Source organism: Anolis sagrei, chromosome 3 (genome assembly GCF_037176765.1).
Source record: "Anolis sagrei isolate rAnoSag1 chromosome 3, rAnoSag1.mat, whole genome shotgun sequence".
Taxonomy (NCBI): Eukaryota; Metazoa; Chordata; class Lepidosauria; order Squamata; family Dactyloidae; genus Anolis; species Anolis sagrei.
This window is the reverse complement of record NC_090023.1, coordinates 221,317,996-221,332,693: the sequence shown is the minus strand read 5'-3', so window position 1 is coordinate 221,332,693 and position 14,698 is coordinate 221,317,996. Positions and strand designations below refer to the sequence as shown.

Genomic DNA, 14,698 nt, shown 5'->3' with positions numbered 1-14,698 from the left:
GGTTCTCAACCTGTGGGTTCAGAAAATGTTGCAGAAAATGTTGCAGCTGTACTCTACAAAGAGCAAAATCAGCCTGATTAGCAAGCCTTCCAATTGCTAATTTATTATCAGTAAATGTTTGATTTTAATACCTATTTTATATACCTATGTACCTGAGGATATGTTGCCGGAGTTTGCCTAATGGTCAGATTAGTCTTGGCATTGTCATCCCATATGGTAGTTGATTACAGAAGTTGGCCAATCTTCATAGAATGGCCCTTATCCCATAACTAAGAGTATTAAGGCAGGTTCCAGAATCTGTCCTATATGTGGACTTTATTTATTTTTATTTATTTATTTCCTATATTTATACCCTGCCCTTCTCCCCCCGAAGGGGGACTCAGGGCAGCCTAACAAAAGCATCATACAATGCTAGCATCATAAAAACAACCACAGTACAATCAAAATATTAAAAATTAAAACAACAATTAAAACAATTAATTAAGACACATCCATTAACATCGAAATCCAAAAATCAGTCCGGGTTAATTCATTGCCATAAGTTGTGTGATCTTCTTCCACTTGCTGCTCACTGATCAAACACTTGGTCCCATAACCACGTCTTGATTTTCCTTGTAAAAGACAAGAGGGAGGTGTCCAATCTGATATCTCTAGGGAGGGCGTTCCATAGGTGCAGGAATTATTGTTTATGCATTGAAATATCATTTCCATGCAAAAAAAAACATTATTTCCTGTGTTTGTAAATGCTTGTTTGTACATAAAACAATCATGTGTGAAATTTGCAATGAATAAGTCCCAGGCTGCAAAAATTCTTATCAGCCCAGGATTCTACTTGTCATGGTTTCTCAACACTAAAAAACATGTTTTTGACCATTTTGTGAATATTTTCAATTATCATTATTATTATTATTATTATTATTATTATTATACTTTATTTATACCCCACTACCATCTCCTCGAGGGACTTGGTGTGGCTTACATGAGGCCGAGCCCACAATACATCAATACAAGCAATACAACAACAGTAAAACAGATTAAATAAAACTCATAACAAAAAAGCAATATACAATGACAATAATACAACACACAATTAAAATCTATGGCTGGGCCAAATGTAATTAAGTTAAAAATAATGCTAGGCATGAATAAGGTAGGAGAAATGGGGCGTTAGTGGGAGCGTACCAACAATCCTAAATCAATGTAAAGTGCATTTGGAGGGCACAATGCTGAGAATTCATTATTCTGGGAAGGCACACTGGAACAACCACGTTTTCAGGCTCCTCCTAAAGACTGCCAGAGTTGGGGCATGCCTGATGTCCTTGGGAAGTGAATTCCAGAGTCGAGAGGCCACCACTGAGAAGGCCCTCTCCCTCGTACCCTCCAGTTGCGCCTGCGATGGAGGTGGGAGCGCAAGGAGGGCCTCTCCAGATGAACGTAAGATCATGTGGGTTCATACACAGAAATTCGATCACGCAGGTTATTTCCATATCCCTTCTTGTAGTCCCTTCCAACTGTATGATTCTCTGATTCTATTTATATTTTGTCACATGCAATGGACTTTACTAGAAAGACAAGTGTAGATATTAGAAATATATAATACTACACACTTCTGCCTTTTTCATAATGTTAGCATTGGAACTCAGTAAGAAGCATGTTGCATGACTCTGGATCACTATCCCTGAAGCCCAGTTATTTGATTGGAGTTGAAAGAGAGATTGGGACCAAGTCACTCAGTACAAGACAGGAACTGGTTGCAGGCTCAGCTACAGAACTCCTGCATTTATTTAAAAAACCCAATAACTCCAAGCCATCATTTGAGTGAGAGATGATTGGAGTTGCATTCCAACAATATCCAGTAGGCCACACCTTCCCTATTCATGCACTAAATTCTGGCTTAGTCCAGAAAAGAATTTGCAGCTTCCTCTTGTATACCAGTGCACATCAAACTGACAGATTTCTATATATCTCATCTTTTTCCTCTGACACTGTGAGAAGGCCAAGAACAGCAGAATCCATTGACTATGCTCGATTGCTGCTTGTTTCCTTTTCCACTGGAAAATCTTTTTTGCAGTTTGGCTTTGCCAATTCAGTGTGAGTGCAGTCCCATCCTGCAAGTGTTATTATACTCTAATGGAGAGGCAGGGTGCTGTTTTTTTACATCTTAAAAGTAAAGTGTTTCAATTGGTTTCAAAACAAACTTGGAGGATTCTTGTCCATTTGGATAACACACGAGCTTTTGCAGTGCTTCTAATTGTTTTCATATTTTCCAAAAGGTACAGACAGTATTTGCGATATGCAGAGTTGACAAGCAGGAAGTAGCCATTACCTAAATACCAAACAAAATATTGATTTCCGTTGTCCTGCCTATGTGTTTCAATATGTATTTCAGCATACTATCCATATTCAAAAATTACTTGTTATATACTCGATATATCTCTATGAAGGGCCCACACCTCAAAATACAGGATTTTGTTCAGCCTATATAAAATGAAACCTTTTCCAAATAAGGGACAACCCTTAAAATAAGAACTACCTGGCAAACCTAAGTGCATACATATTCATGGGCCCAAGTCAGGGATATGACTGGCCTGTTCATTTACTGAAATACAGTAGTCACTATTTTAGCTAGGCATTAGTCATAAGCATTTGATTGATCTATTTCAGTTTCTCAGATTGTGTCCACAGCATTCCCAGCAAAGAGGGGCTGTGACTTCACACTCTTTCAGCACTTAAGTGACCTAAGGATTCTGGGGTCATCTCTTAACTTTTCATAAACTAAGTTAGCTTTCAGCATCTGGTCACTTTTTTCCTGCTCCACCTCTGAGGCCAGGACTTTGTGTAACAGGAAATGGATGACACACACCGACTGCGTAGTTCAAAAGCAGCCCCAGCAAAGCATGGCTCATTCCTCATCAGATGAAGCTCAAACTGTATGGAGTGCTTGCCTATGTATTCTTATCGTATGAGACTATCAGCTTGCTGAAATGGTGATAAGCATTGATAAATATAATTTTACAGGGGGCTCACTGCAGCAAAAATAACACAGAGCCTGGTGGCTCTTAAATGCTATTATGGCACAGTGCTTCATAAGCAACAGCACACTTCACCAGATACATGGAGTACTGCTTCAGTTGTCAAATTATTATATTCTTGCTTGGTTGAGTTAGTGGATAGAGGACTACAGTGCCTAAAATAGGCTATAATTGAAATCCAGCGGAAAAAGAAAAGCAAATAATGATTACGTTAACAGTGGCAATTGATACCTTTAGTTAGGTGGTAACATAAATACTTTTTATAGATAGACTTAACACAGATGTGGCATATTCAATCCTTGGTCCTTTGGTGTCTCTCAAGAAATCAGAAAGATAAATACTTTATATATACTCAGAAGTAGTTTCCAGTGTAAGAAGCCGGACTACTTTACATGTACTGGGTTAATTATGTAAATGCTCATTTTATTATAATGCTTAAGCAAGGTAAAAATGCCTCAATGATATACAGACTGCCATATATACTCATGTGTGAGTTGAGCTCATGTATAAATCGAGGTGTGCTGGTACGGCTGTACCAGGAGCTCCAACTTCATTTTCTTTCTATTTAATGTTTGCACGCATTCCAAGGTTTCAGAGGTTTTGCAAAAAGGTGACTTCCCTTGGTTTGCAGTTATAGGGCTAGTCACCTGTCTATCATTGTTGTGTTTGGTTCTGCCCCTTTCCCCAGGGATTTGGGGAGGAGAGGGAGCCATTTTTAGTTCAGTCTTACAGAAGGAAACTAAGCTAGAGGACGTGGACCAGCTCCACCTGCAGAAAAGCTTCATTTCTTAAGAATTTCTGGGAGGAAAGTTCCAAAGCTTTGGCTGGGAGCTTACAGAATTACAGCATCCGGGGGGAAACAGCTTTACAGACCCAAAGAAATCCAGCTGGAGAATCTACAAGCCTTGACTGGTAGGTCTACTTGGTGCCCAAGAAGCAGTTTGGATCCAGTAGTAGAACCCACATCAGCAAAGCTTAGATAGTAGACAGCTTGGGAGAGGTTAAAAAAGGGTTTTCCTTGTTAAAGAAAGAAATAGTTCTCCAAGCAAGGTGCCTGTCCATTGTAGACAAGTTAAGAAGCATTTGTTTGACTCATTGAAGATCTGGGAAGTATTTGTTTAATTTCTTCAATAATAAAGGACTTTGTTAAACCTTTCAAGCCTCTAAGACTATTGTACAGGAAAAGCCTTGAGGGTCTTTCTTTCGAGGCGCCCTGGCTTCCCGCTGGGCACAAAGTGCACGTCCTATTCAAAAGATAATTTTTACAGGCCCAGCACGCAACAGAATACGAGGGCAGGTTTTGATGTGACCCATGGATAAGGTGAGGGTCATTTCACGGAGAGGGGAAAACGCCAATCCCACCTCAGGGGGGCAGCCAACTCTAGCACAGGTCACTGCCATTTCACCATTTAGGAATTCAAAAAGCCCTGCATCATATGATGGCTCCAGCAGACTCCGCCTCGGTAGCGCACGAGGATGGGGAAAATCCCCGGCGGATGAGGTTGAAAGTTGAACCCTAATGCTATATTTGTGTAGAGTGGAATGGCTTAAGATTGTTCTTCAATGGAACCTTCATGGCATAATAACTCCTGGATGTTGACTGTTCAAATAGGTGGAAAATACTTTTGCCCAACTGAAGTACAGTTATTTTTACTGCACATAAATTATTTCATACCTATTACTCTTTTAGCGTTAAGGAGCTGAGATTAACAGCATGGACTGAAATTCTGCTTTTCAAACAAAAAACGATTAAGTGCACAAAGGGTGGTGGCACTTTCCATTATGCTTGCAAGAGGAAGTACCGTGTGGTGTTTGATCCCCGTATGGTTTCACATTAATTAATTCCTCCCAAAGTACAGTAAGTGCACTGGGCTTTTATTGTAATGCATATGTTGGTACATGATTTTTTAAACTCTAATCATTGACTCAATATATTTGCATAATTATTTTAGGTTACAATCTGATATACACATCTCTGTGAGTAAATCTCCTTGAGCTCAGTGGGGTTTACTTCTGAGTAAACATGTATAGAAATACTACGAGGATACAGGAGAATATTCTAAAGAGCTTATTTCCAAATTTTAGATCCTTTCCACAGGGAATTCAGGGATGTAACCCAGGGCAACTAGCAGATTTTCATGTACAAGTAGATGTTATTTAGAAACCTGATACACCAGTCTTGCAGTTTAAAATCAAACGTCTGGCCTTTGTGGAAGACTTTCCCCTGCTCCATGTGAATGCTATGCAAATAAACAATGGCTACATCTAGTTATCAACAAGCACCTCCTTGAAAATCCCAAATGCTAAACATATTTTCACATCAACAAAAAGATTTTGAGAAAGAACAGTGATAGAGGGACAATGGGGAAACTGTCAATAACATAGACATTTTGGGAAAAGACATTAGAAAATATCACTGACTCATTAGATAGACTAATTTGCATGCTGCTGTTTTTATGGAGGATTTGAAAATGAAAGGACATTAAGATGTGAAATTTGTTTTAATAGACAGTTATGAAAACCACTGCCAGGAATAACTGTAGCATCAGTTCAAAACTTTTTGACTCACAATTTGGAGAATTCTGACTATGCCTCCAGCCTCCATGTTCCCTGGAAGAGTCCAGTAGTAGCAGCCAATAATAATAATAATAATAATAATAATAATAATAATAATAATAACAATAACAACAACAATAAGAATACACTTCATTTATATTCTGCCCTTCTCCCATAGGGGACCCAAAGCAGATTACAGCATTTATATTCATAGGCAAACATTCAATTCCTTTACAATAATATACAATGAGACACATAAAGACAAACAAAGGCAAAGGCTTCTCCTTTCATTTCCGGCTTCTGGAGATGGTGCTCATCTTTGTCTCTGGGGAGGTGCTTTCCTCCATTTTCAAACCGAGGAGCCTGCATTGTCACCTCCTGCTTGGAGTATATCTTTGCCTTTTCCTGCCAAAGCAGTACCTATTTATTCACATTTGCATGTTTTGAACTGCTAGGTTGGCATGAACTGGAGCTGACAGATAGGAACTCATCCCATCTCGTGGATTCGAACTTGCCAACCTTCAGGTCAGCAGTTCAACAGCACAAGGGTTTAACTTATTGTACCACCACAATTGTACCACTCCTTTTGTAAATCACCACCTATCACTCTTTCTAAGTTCAGGACAAACATGTATGGACATAAGAAATCTTCTTCATTTGTGTATATATGGGCTAGTTCAGAAGCCCTTGTCGAATATTGGTTGACCCTAAGGAAGGAAGAATAGAATTACATGCACTTATCTTCCATACCTTTGTTATGAAGTCTTAAACAGTTCCAGCACAAAGGCAACTGCATGTGTGGGTGATTTGAGACTATATTTTGGGGAGTTTTCAATTGCATTCTGTTCAGAAAACTATATGTTTACCGTGGCATCTGTCAGATCTTATAATGAACATATGAAGGTAGCATTCCAATGAGCTCTCCCCATTAAATCCTGCATTGTCCCAGCAAAGTTAAATATTGAAATAAGCAATGCAGGTTCAGTGAAGAGCTGTCTGACATGATATTCCCCACTGCTGAAAATGTGCTTAGAAAAACCAGTACAATATAAGATGTTGCAACATAATGATAGCATCTGGCCTAAGTAGAAAGGTATCGGAATAACTTCTAAAAAGCCGGTTAGATCTTGATTAATTTCTGGTCATAATGACAGTGGAAATGATTTTGCATTGTTTAACCTTACTCCTCTATATTTATATAATATTGTGTTAAAATTAAATTAAACATAATGGAGAAGACCTGAAAAATAAGAAGTTAAGATTATCAGAGCAAGACACAGTAGGGTTTTTTTCAAACTGCACAGTTGTAGCATTGTGATTCTACAACTGACATGGTTCTATTCTGTGGAGTCCTGAGATTTGCAGTTTAGGAAGTTTTTTGTTTTTTTTTTTGCCACAGAGCTCTAGTATCTCATCAAACTACAAATCCAAGATTCCATTGGATGCAGCCATGGCAGTTAAAGTAAAATCATAGTGCTATAACTGTGCAGTGTAAAAGGGTAGAAGACAGCTGGTCTAATTACTGCCAGAATGACAAAAGATTTTCTCCATTAAGGGGAGAAAAGAAGGAATTGATAAGAGTGATGCCATTACATAAAAGATTAAAGTTTTCGAGAGACCTGTACAAACTTTCTTAAGGCTTGTATGGTAGCCTTTTATAGTATCATACTGTGCATCTACACTGTAGAATTAATGCATTTTGATACCAATTTAACTGCCACAGCTCAGTGCTATGGAATTGCGGGACTTGACATTTGGTGAAGCACCAACACTCTTTGGCAGAGAATACTAAATTAATATTTTGTAAAACTACAGCTCCCATGAGTCCATATTATTAAGCCATGGTAGTTAAAGTGTTGTCAAGCTGTATTAATTCTTCAGTGTAGATGCAGTCATAGAATTAGAAGAGACCACAAGGGCTTTTCTCACTTTTTTCTTGTCTCTAACCACAGGAATTCTGAACGAAAAAATGTTTACTGCAGCTGCAGGTTATTTATAATTTTTCATTTTTAGTTTCATTTATTACCCTGAAAAATTCCAACAGTGGCTTAGATGAAAGGCCATAATTCAACGTAATCATTGGAATTGCTCAGGGATTGAAAGAAAAAGAAGAAAACAAATGGTTCCTTGAGGAGAAAAAATAGCTCTGCTCCGATCCCAATGAAACTCTCCCTGTCCCAGTATTGCTTTGGATTGGAAAGAAATGTTGTGCTTCGTTTGGCCTTATTTTTTACTGCCAGGGGAGGAAGAACTTGTATCTCTGAAAGAATGCCATGTAAAAAAATCCCTAGATGCCATGAAGATTTCAAACGTTTACCTGTCCTCCCCCTGCAAGGCTGTTTTCTATTTTCATGAATATTTTGTATAATTATTCATGTGAGCTACAGCACCAACAGATACAAACCAGAATGCAGAAAGAGGTGTCCATGGATTGCTTTGTGAAATTCAGACTTTGACACCTTGCATTTCAGGAACAGTGGAAACTGAACACAAATAATGAAAAGAGTTTACTGTCAGTATCTTCAGGATAGATCACACTCCCCCTGTCATCCTTGTTCTACTTTCCTTTCCACTGCAAAGTTAGATTAAAAATAGTATAAACTTATGGTTGGCTTGTATTTTGGGAAACAGCGCTTTCTCATACCAGCAAGTCCCATCTAAGGTCACATTATTGTGATATACTTCGAGAACTGCTTTGCATAATGTTAAGTTCATGGGATTGGCTAAAACAAAGTTTTTAAGTCAATTTAAATTGCCACAGTTTATTTATTGCTCCAAAGTCTTCAGGAGAATGAAAATATACAGTATGGTGAATTTAGCAGAGTGCTGTTTTGTAGTGAACTTCAGAAATGCTGCTTTGTTGGCAAATGGGACTATTATTTAGGGAGGCTCAGAGGTCCTATTCCATGTCCCTTGCCATTGTATCAGTTGAAAACCATTGTGGCAAATTCCACCAGATGTACCTGTCTGAATGCATCTTCCCCCTATGAAGCATCTCAGAGATTAAGATCGTCCGGGAAGGCCCTGCTCACTGGGAAGGCCTTGCTCTTGGCCCTGGTGGGGACAAGAGACAGGTCCTTCTCAGTGGTGGCCCCTCGGCTTTGGAACTCCATCCCCAGTGATATTAAATCAGCCCTCTCCCTCTTGGCCTTCAGAAAGAGACTGAAAACATGGCTTTGGGATTAAGCCTTCGAAGTGCAATAGACAGATATGGAATATGTGCAATGACTATTGGAATAGCCTGGGATTACGATTGTGGATTGTATGGTTTTAGTAATAGATGTAATGTTTTTAACTGGTTAATGTGTGTTCATTTAATCTTAATCTAAATGTTTATTTTAATTGTATGTTTTTTAAGGCATTGAATAGTTGCCTATGTGTAGGCTGCCTTGAGTCCCCTTCGGGGTTGAGAAGGGCGGGGTATAAATATGGTAGATACATAAATAAATGTATTCCCTTGGTGGAAGCCAAAATGAAGCAGATTAGGGGAACCTATGGTTCAGGAGGTTCCAAAATTTCTATTCTTCTTCAAACTGGGGGATGGGGTGGAGGAGGGGTTGCAAAAAAAGAAGAATTGAGGGTGTGATACTGATACATAGAATTAGTTTAGACTGCAAAAAGGTGGAAGCTTTTGAGGCTGTTATCAAGGAGTTTTTCAAAGGTGTGGTGGTAGTGGTGGTGATGATGAAGATGATGATGATGATGATAATAATAATAATAATAATAATAATAATTAATAATAATACTGGTGATGGTGGAAATATTTATATCCTGTTAGAGACCACATGGGCCATCCAGCCCAACCCCTGTCATGCAGGAATACACAATCAAAAAACTCTCAACAGATGACTATCCAGCCTCTGTTTAAAAACCTCCAGAGAAGGAGACTCCACTACACTCCAAGTCAGCATATTCCACTGACAAACAGATCTTACCACCAGGAAGTTCTTCATAACGTTTAGGTGGAATCTCTTTTCCTGCAATTCGAAACCATTTCTCCATTTCCCCATCACTGATCTCCATATCCTCATCACTGGAGCAGCAGAAAACAAACTTGTCCACAGGGGTGTTGTGTGGTTTCCAGGCTGTATGGTCAGAAACCACACAACAGTCCAGTGATTCCAACCGTTAAAACCTTCGACAATACATTAAACTTGTCCACTCATCAAGGTGAGATCCTTTCAAATATTTCAACATGGCTATTGTGACCCCTTTCAGTCTTCTGTTCTCTAAGCTAAACATAGCCAGCTTCCTAGGCTACTCCTCCTATAGCATAACGTCTATAGACCTATAATAAACTTCAAAAACAGACTAACTCAATTTAAAAAGTTGAATAAAGATAACTTAGAGATATATACAGCCCTGGATGAAATCAGAAGGATCCAAAGGTTTTAATGGAAAGCCAAGTCTTACTTCATGCTGGAATGAGACCAGTGTCAGTTCCAATCAAGCCCACAAGGCTTGATCTGAGAAAGGTCTTTCACATGTCATCACGCAGCATTTGGTGGAGCACAGAGAAGGGCAGATCGCAGTCCTCAGGTTGCCATTTATAGAAAGAGGAACATCTACAAAAAAAGTTTGAGTTATCCCAATAAGCTATTTAACTGTAGCACTTTGCACTAGTGTTTCCAAGTTATCTTAGGACCTTATCACATGGACCTTGAGAAGTGCCGGGTACCATCTGTTCATCAAAGGCAATTGTTCTGTTAGATCCACAATTATTCTGTTTCGTGTTCTGTCTTCTCATCACACCTGTTTCTCTCTTCAGTTTTCCCCTGTTGTTGTCTGCATTCCAAACCATCACACAGATAATCTTTTTCTCCACCCTCTCTGTATTACTTTTGTTTGTGAAAAAACAGGGAAAACACCAATATCAAAAGCCAAGATTACTATGAACCTCATCCCATTGGGGGTGGGGGGAGAGGGAAGCAGGTGGATTTTAAACTCCTTTGCCACAGTAGCAGCCTTATCACACTAGAGCATGGTTCCACCTTAACACCCGGTTCATCCTCATCCAGAATTCTGAGGCTTGTAGTTTGGGAAGGGACCTTTAAATTGCTCAACCAGAGAGATCCTGGGCCTCATTAAACTACAAACCCCAGAATTCTTCAGGAGGCAGACACTGGATTAAAAGTGGATCCAGGCTCGAGTGTGATGAGGCTGCAAGTCTTTTGCATGCCTTCCTTCCCTCCATTATAACAGTGTAATTTTACACCATTTGCTACGATCCCCTCTTGCAAGGCTTTGCTTCCCTCCATGTTAAAAACCTAGCAAGAGCATGATTTCAAGCCTAGATTGCTGTTAAGGAGAAAATTCAGTAGAAGCAAGGTGGTGAGGAATGCCCACTCCTCCACGTCACTGAAACGATTCAACACGGATGAATCTGTCAGATCCCATCCTATGTACTTTTCAGTGTTAGTGCTGGTTCTGGCAGCTCTGGTGCACACGAGAGGACACAATTTCTCCCTGTGTTCTGAACTCCCTCTTTTCAGCACCATTTCAAGGCTGAAAGGCAATGGATGATGACTGGGAGTCAGAGGCGGCCCTAGGTAATTTTCAATGGTAAGCAAATAGTATTTTGGCGCCCCCCCCCCCAACCAATCACTGATATATATATATTCTGTTCATCGTGGGAGTTCTGTGTGCCATATTTGGTTCAATTCCATCATTGGTGGAGTTCAGAATGCTCTTTGATTGTAGGTGAACTATACATCCCAGTAACTACAACTCGCATATGTCAAGGTCTATTTTCCCCCAAGAGCGCCTCAAGAGCGCCCCTGGGCTAAATCAACTATACTGCAAATGCTTACTTTGCGTAATGGGTTGAGCCGCCCCTGATGGGCTCCGTGCAACTTTGTCCTTAAAATGGACCAAAAGTGTCTTTGTATGGGAATATGTTTCATGTGATGAGGCCTTTAAAGGGCATCACTACATATAGTGCATGAGAAGTTTTCAGTGCATGAACTACAGTGGGGAGATTATCACAATACAGCACGGCCATAGCTGGTGGGCCAGCTGAAGCCACACTCAAACACTTTGAGCCACACTTTGGTGTTCTGTGGAAGGGTTTTTCTCTCTGACCTGCCATCTTTTCATGTTCATTTGGTAGAAACAAGGAAGACATCCTTCATGGTGGTTGCTCCCAGACTGTGGAACTGACTGTGCTTGGGCTTTTAATGCTGTGTAGTGCTGTGTTAGGTGGGAATATAAATGAATCAAATTAACAAATAATAAATTTAGATTCAAATTTAATTCATTGGAACTCATCCAGCACATAACAGTATCCAGGGCCTGATCTAGTACAGTACCTGCACAGCCTCAGTGGGCCATGACAACAAGGTAGGTAGAGAAGAGGTGAAGCATACAGCCCCCAAACATCCAGTAACTTCACCATTCACATATCAGTCAATGTTATTAAATAGAATGGAACCCAGGTTGATAGCTATGGAGTTGAACAGGAATTCTCATCTCCACGCTATGTAACCAACCCTGTACATAGGAACAGAACTGTTGTGATAAAGTGCCTCCTACTTTTATCCCACAAAGCCATGCCAGGTTGAATTTAACTTAACCTGAAAATTGAGTTTAACTTAACCCCACCCCCACCCCCACTCCCGGGTTTTGGAATACTTGTATATACATAATCTTTGAGATGTGACCCACATCTGTAAATTCTTTATTACTTAAAATAATTCTACAAATGTAGCTATTACAATTAACACTAACAGTTCAACCATGGCCATGCAGTTAACAGAATACGAACAAGACATTATCTTCTGCCAATTTTTTTTAACCACTAAAGATAGTAACTATCCGGGAGCTTTGTCGGCACCTAGTTTACTTTTTTGTGGTTGTGCATTTCTCACTTCTGCTTGCACTGCTTGTTTCCATTTCTGTTCCTCATTTCAAAAAGAAAAGAAACCCCTCACCAGTATGTATTACTAATCTTCCTCTCTCTGACAGGATCTCCTCATGTTCTGCAGTTCCTCTTCCCCCAAGATTCACTGCAGACATGTATAAAACTTTATACTAGCAACTTTGTATAGGGCATCTACACTGTCCATTTAATGCAATTTCAAACCCATAATAAAGGATGTGGTTTCACTGTGCAGATGATTATGTAAGAAATCTGAAGCCAGTTTTAGGCCCGGATGGTGATTGCACAAACGACAGAGCACTGGTGCACATTAAGGGCTTTCTTTCTTGCTTTTGTGGACATTTGTGTCTTGGTCCACAACAATTTGAAATTACCTTTAAATGGTCAGTATAGATGGGGCCTATATTACTTTTACTCAATCTGTGAGCAAGAAACATTACAGGTATTTTGTTGCTTTCTGTCATAGTCATAGAGTGCATCTACACTGCAAAATTAATTCAGTTTGACACCACTTTAAGGACCTCATCACATGCAGACTTACTGGCATTGTGATTCACTAGCCTCCATGGCAAATCAGGGCTGCAGTGGGGTGGAAATGGGGCAGCCAGCAGCTGATGCTTACCCATTCCACGTGGGAAAACGTTGCCATGGCTAATGCCTGGAGCTGCCCTGTTGTTCCTTAGGGAACACGGGACTGCTTTTGTGTTGGTGGTGGCAGCCTTCTACCATGCTGCCATCCCAGTTCACCAACAGAGCACTACCAGAAGTCACCCCACATCGTATGATGGGTGATGTGGGGCTCCATGGATGAACTGGGGGAAAAGTGTCCTAGAACACTTATTTTGCCCCATGTGGTAAGGCTGTAGCTGCCATGGCTCAATGCTGTGGAGTCATAGGTGTTGTCATTTTACAAGCTCTTCCGTTTTCTCTGCCAGAGAGTGGTAGTGCCTCATCAAATTATTGCTCCCAGGACTTCATACCAAAATATTGTTGAGATTAAAATCCTCCAAGGAAATGTTGTCAAAGTTTATATGTTATTGTTGAGAAATGCAAAACAAAAATATACACACTGGAAATATTAGAAGACGGCTTTTCAGATATGAAAATAAATCCTTAGTGTCTACAAATCAGATATAAAACCATTCTTAGGTTTTATAGGTATGGGACCTTGTGTTTACATAATTAAACTAAATAGAATAAACGCAAAGGCAAATTGGAGATACACAAGTCCAAATATATGCTTCCCTCCTATGATTTGTATGTATGCAGAGCAAAGCCTATTAGCATGAAAAAGCTGGAATTTAATATATGTCAGCAACCTTTATTTCTGGACTTTTTTCTATTTGTTTAACTAAATGAAGTAGTATGGGGAGATAACATAAGTAAGTTGTTAGAAATTTAATCACAGAATAATATCTCTGGCCTTTTTTCTATTTGTTTGACTAAATGAAGTCGTATGGGGAGATAACATACGGTAAGTAAGTTGTCAGTAATTTAATTACAGAATCATAGAGTTGGAAGATACCACATGGACCATCTAGTCCAACCTGCTGCTATGTAGGAAAAGCACAAAGTACCCCTGACAGATGGCCATCCAGCCTCTGTTTAGTCATAACTGCAAGAACGGCAGTAATATTATCAGTGAATGAAAGCTGAAAAGTGGGGTAAGGGAACGGAAGTGATCATGAACCAGTAAAAATCTTTGTGTCAGCAGTAAATGGAAGTCAGCACAGAAGGGTGAGTTGTCAACACAACAAAACATTCCCAATAACAGAAAAATTACGATGCTGTCCCAGCTGCATTTCTCATCCCTTAAGAGTCAGAAGAGGGGCTGATAGCTCTGAATCCCTATATGATGACTTCCTTAATATGTAATCCTAGGGACTCCCAGGAGCGTGGATATAGGATTTCACATTTCACTTTGCTCTCCATCACGGAAGGCAAATTATTTCACTATGCAAACAAACTGGCTTACTGTCTATTGTTCAAAACTATTTCTCTTTTGTTGAGAGAAAAAGTGGGGTATAAATAAACATCATAATAACAGTAGTTATTATTATTATTATTATTATTATTATTATTATTTCTGGGAAGCAATGTGTTTTAAGACATTCTCCTTTGGGGTCAGATTAAGAACAGGTGAAAAGGTAACTCATAAATCCTACACTGTTTGAATTCATATTTTGCATCCTGTTTCTAAACATGAGTCTCCCCAGAGAAGACTATAAAGGAA

General features: G+C 39.5%; 1 protein-coding gene across 2 annotated transcripts in view; it reads left to right on the top strand.

Moving 5' to 3' along the window:
- Positions 1-14,698, top strand: part of INPP5D (inositol polyphosphate-5-phosphatase D) — a 92,255-nt gene that overhangs the window by 15,905 nt on the left and 61,652 nt on the right. The gene's annotated exons all lie outside the window — the stretch shown is intronic.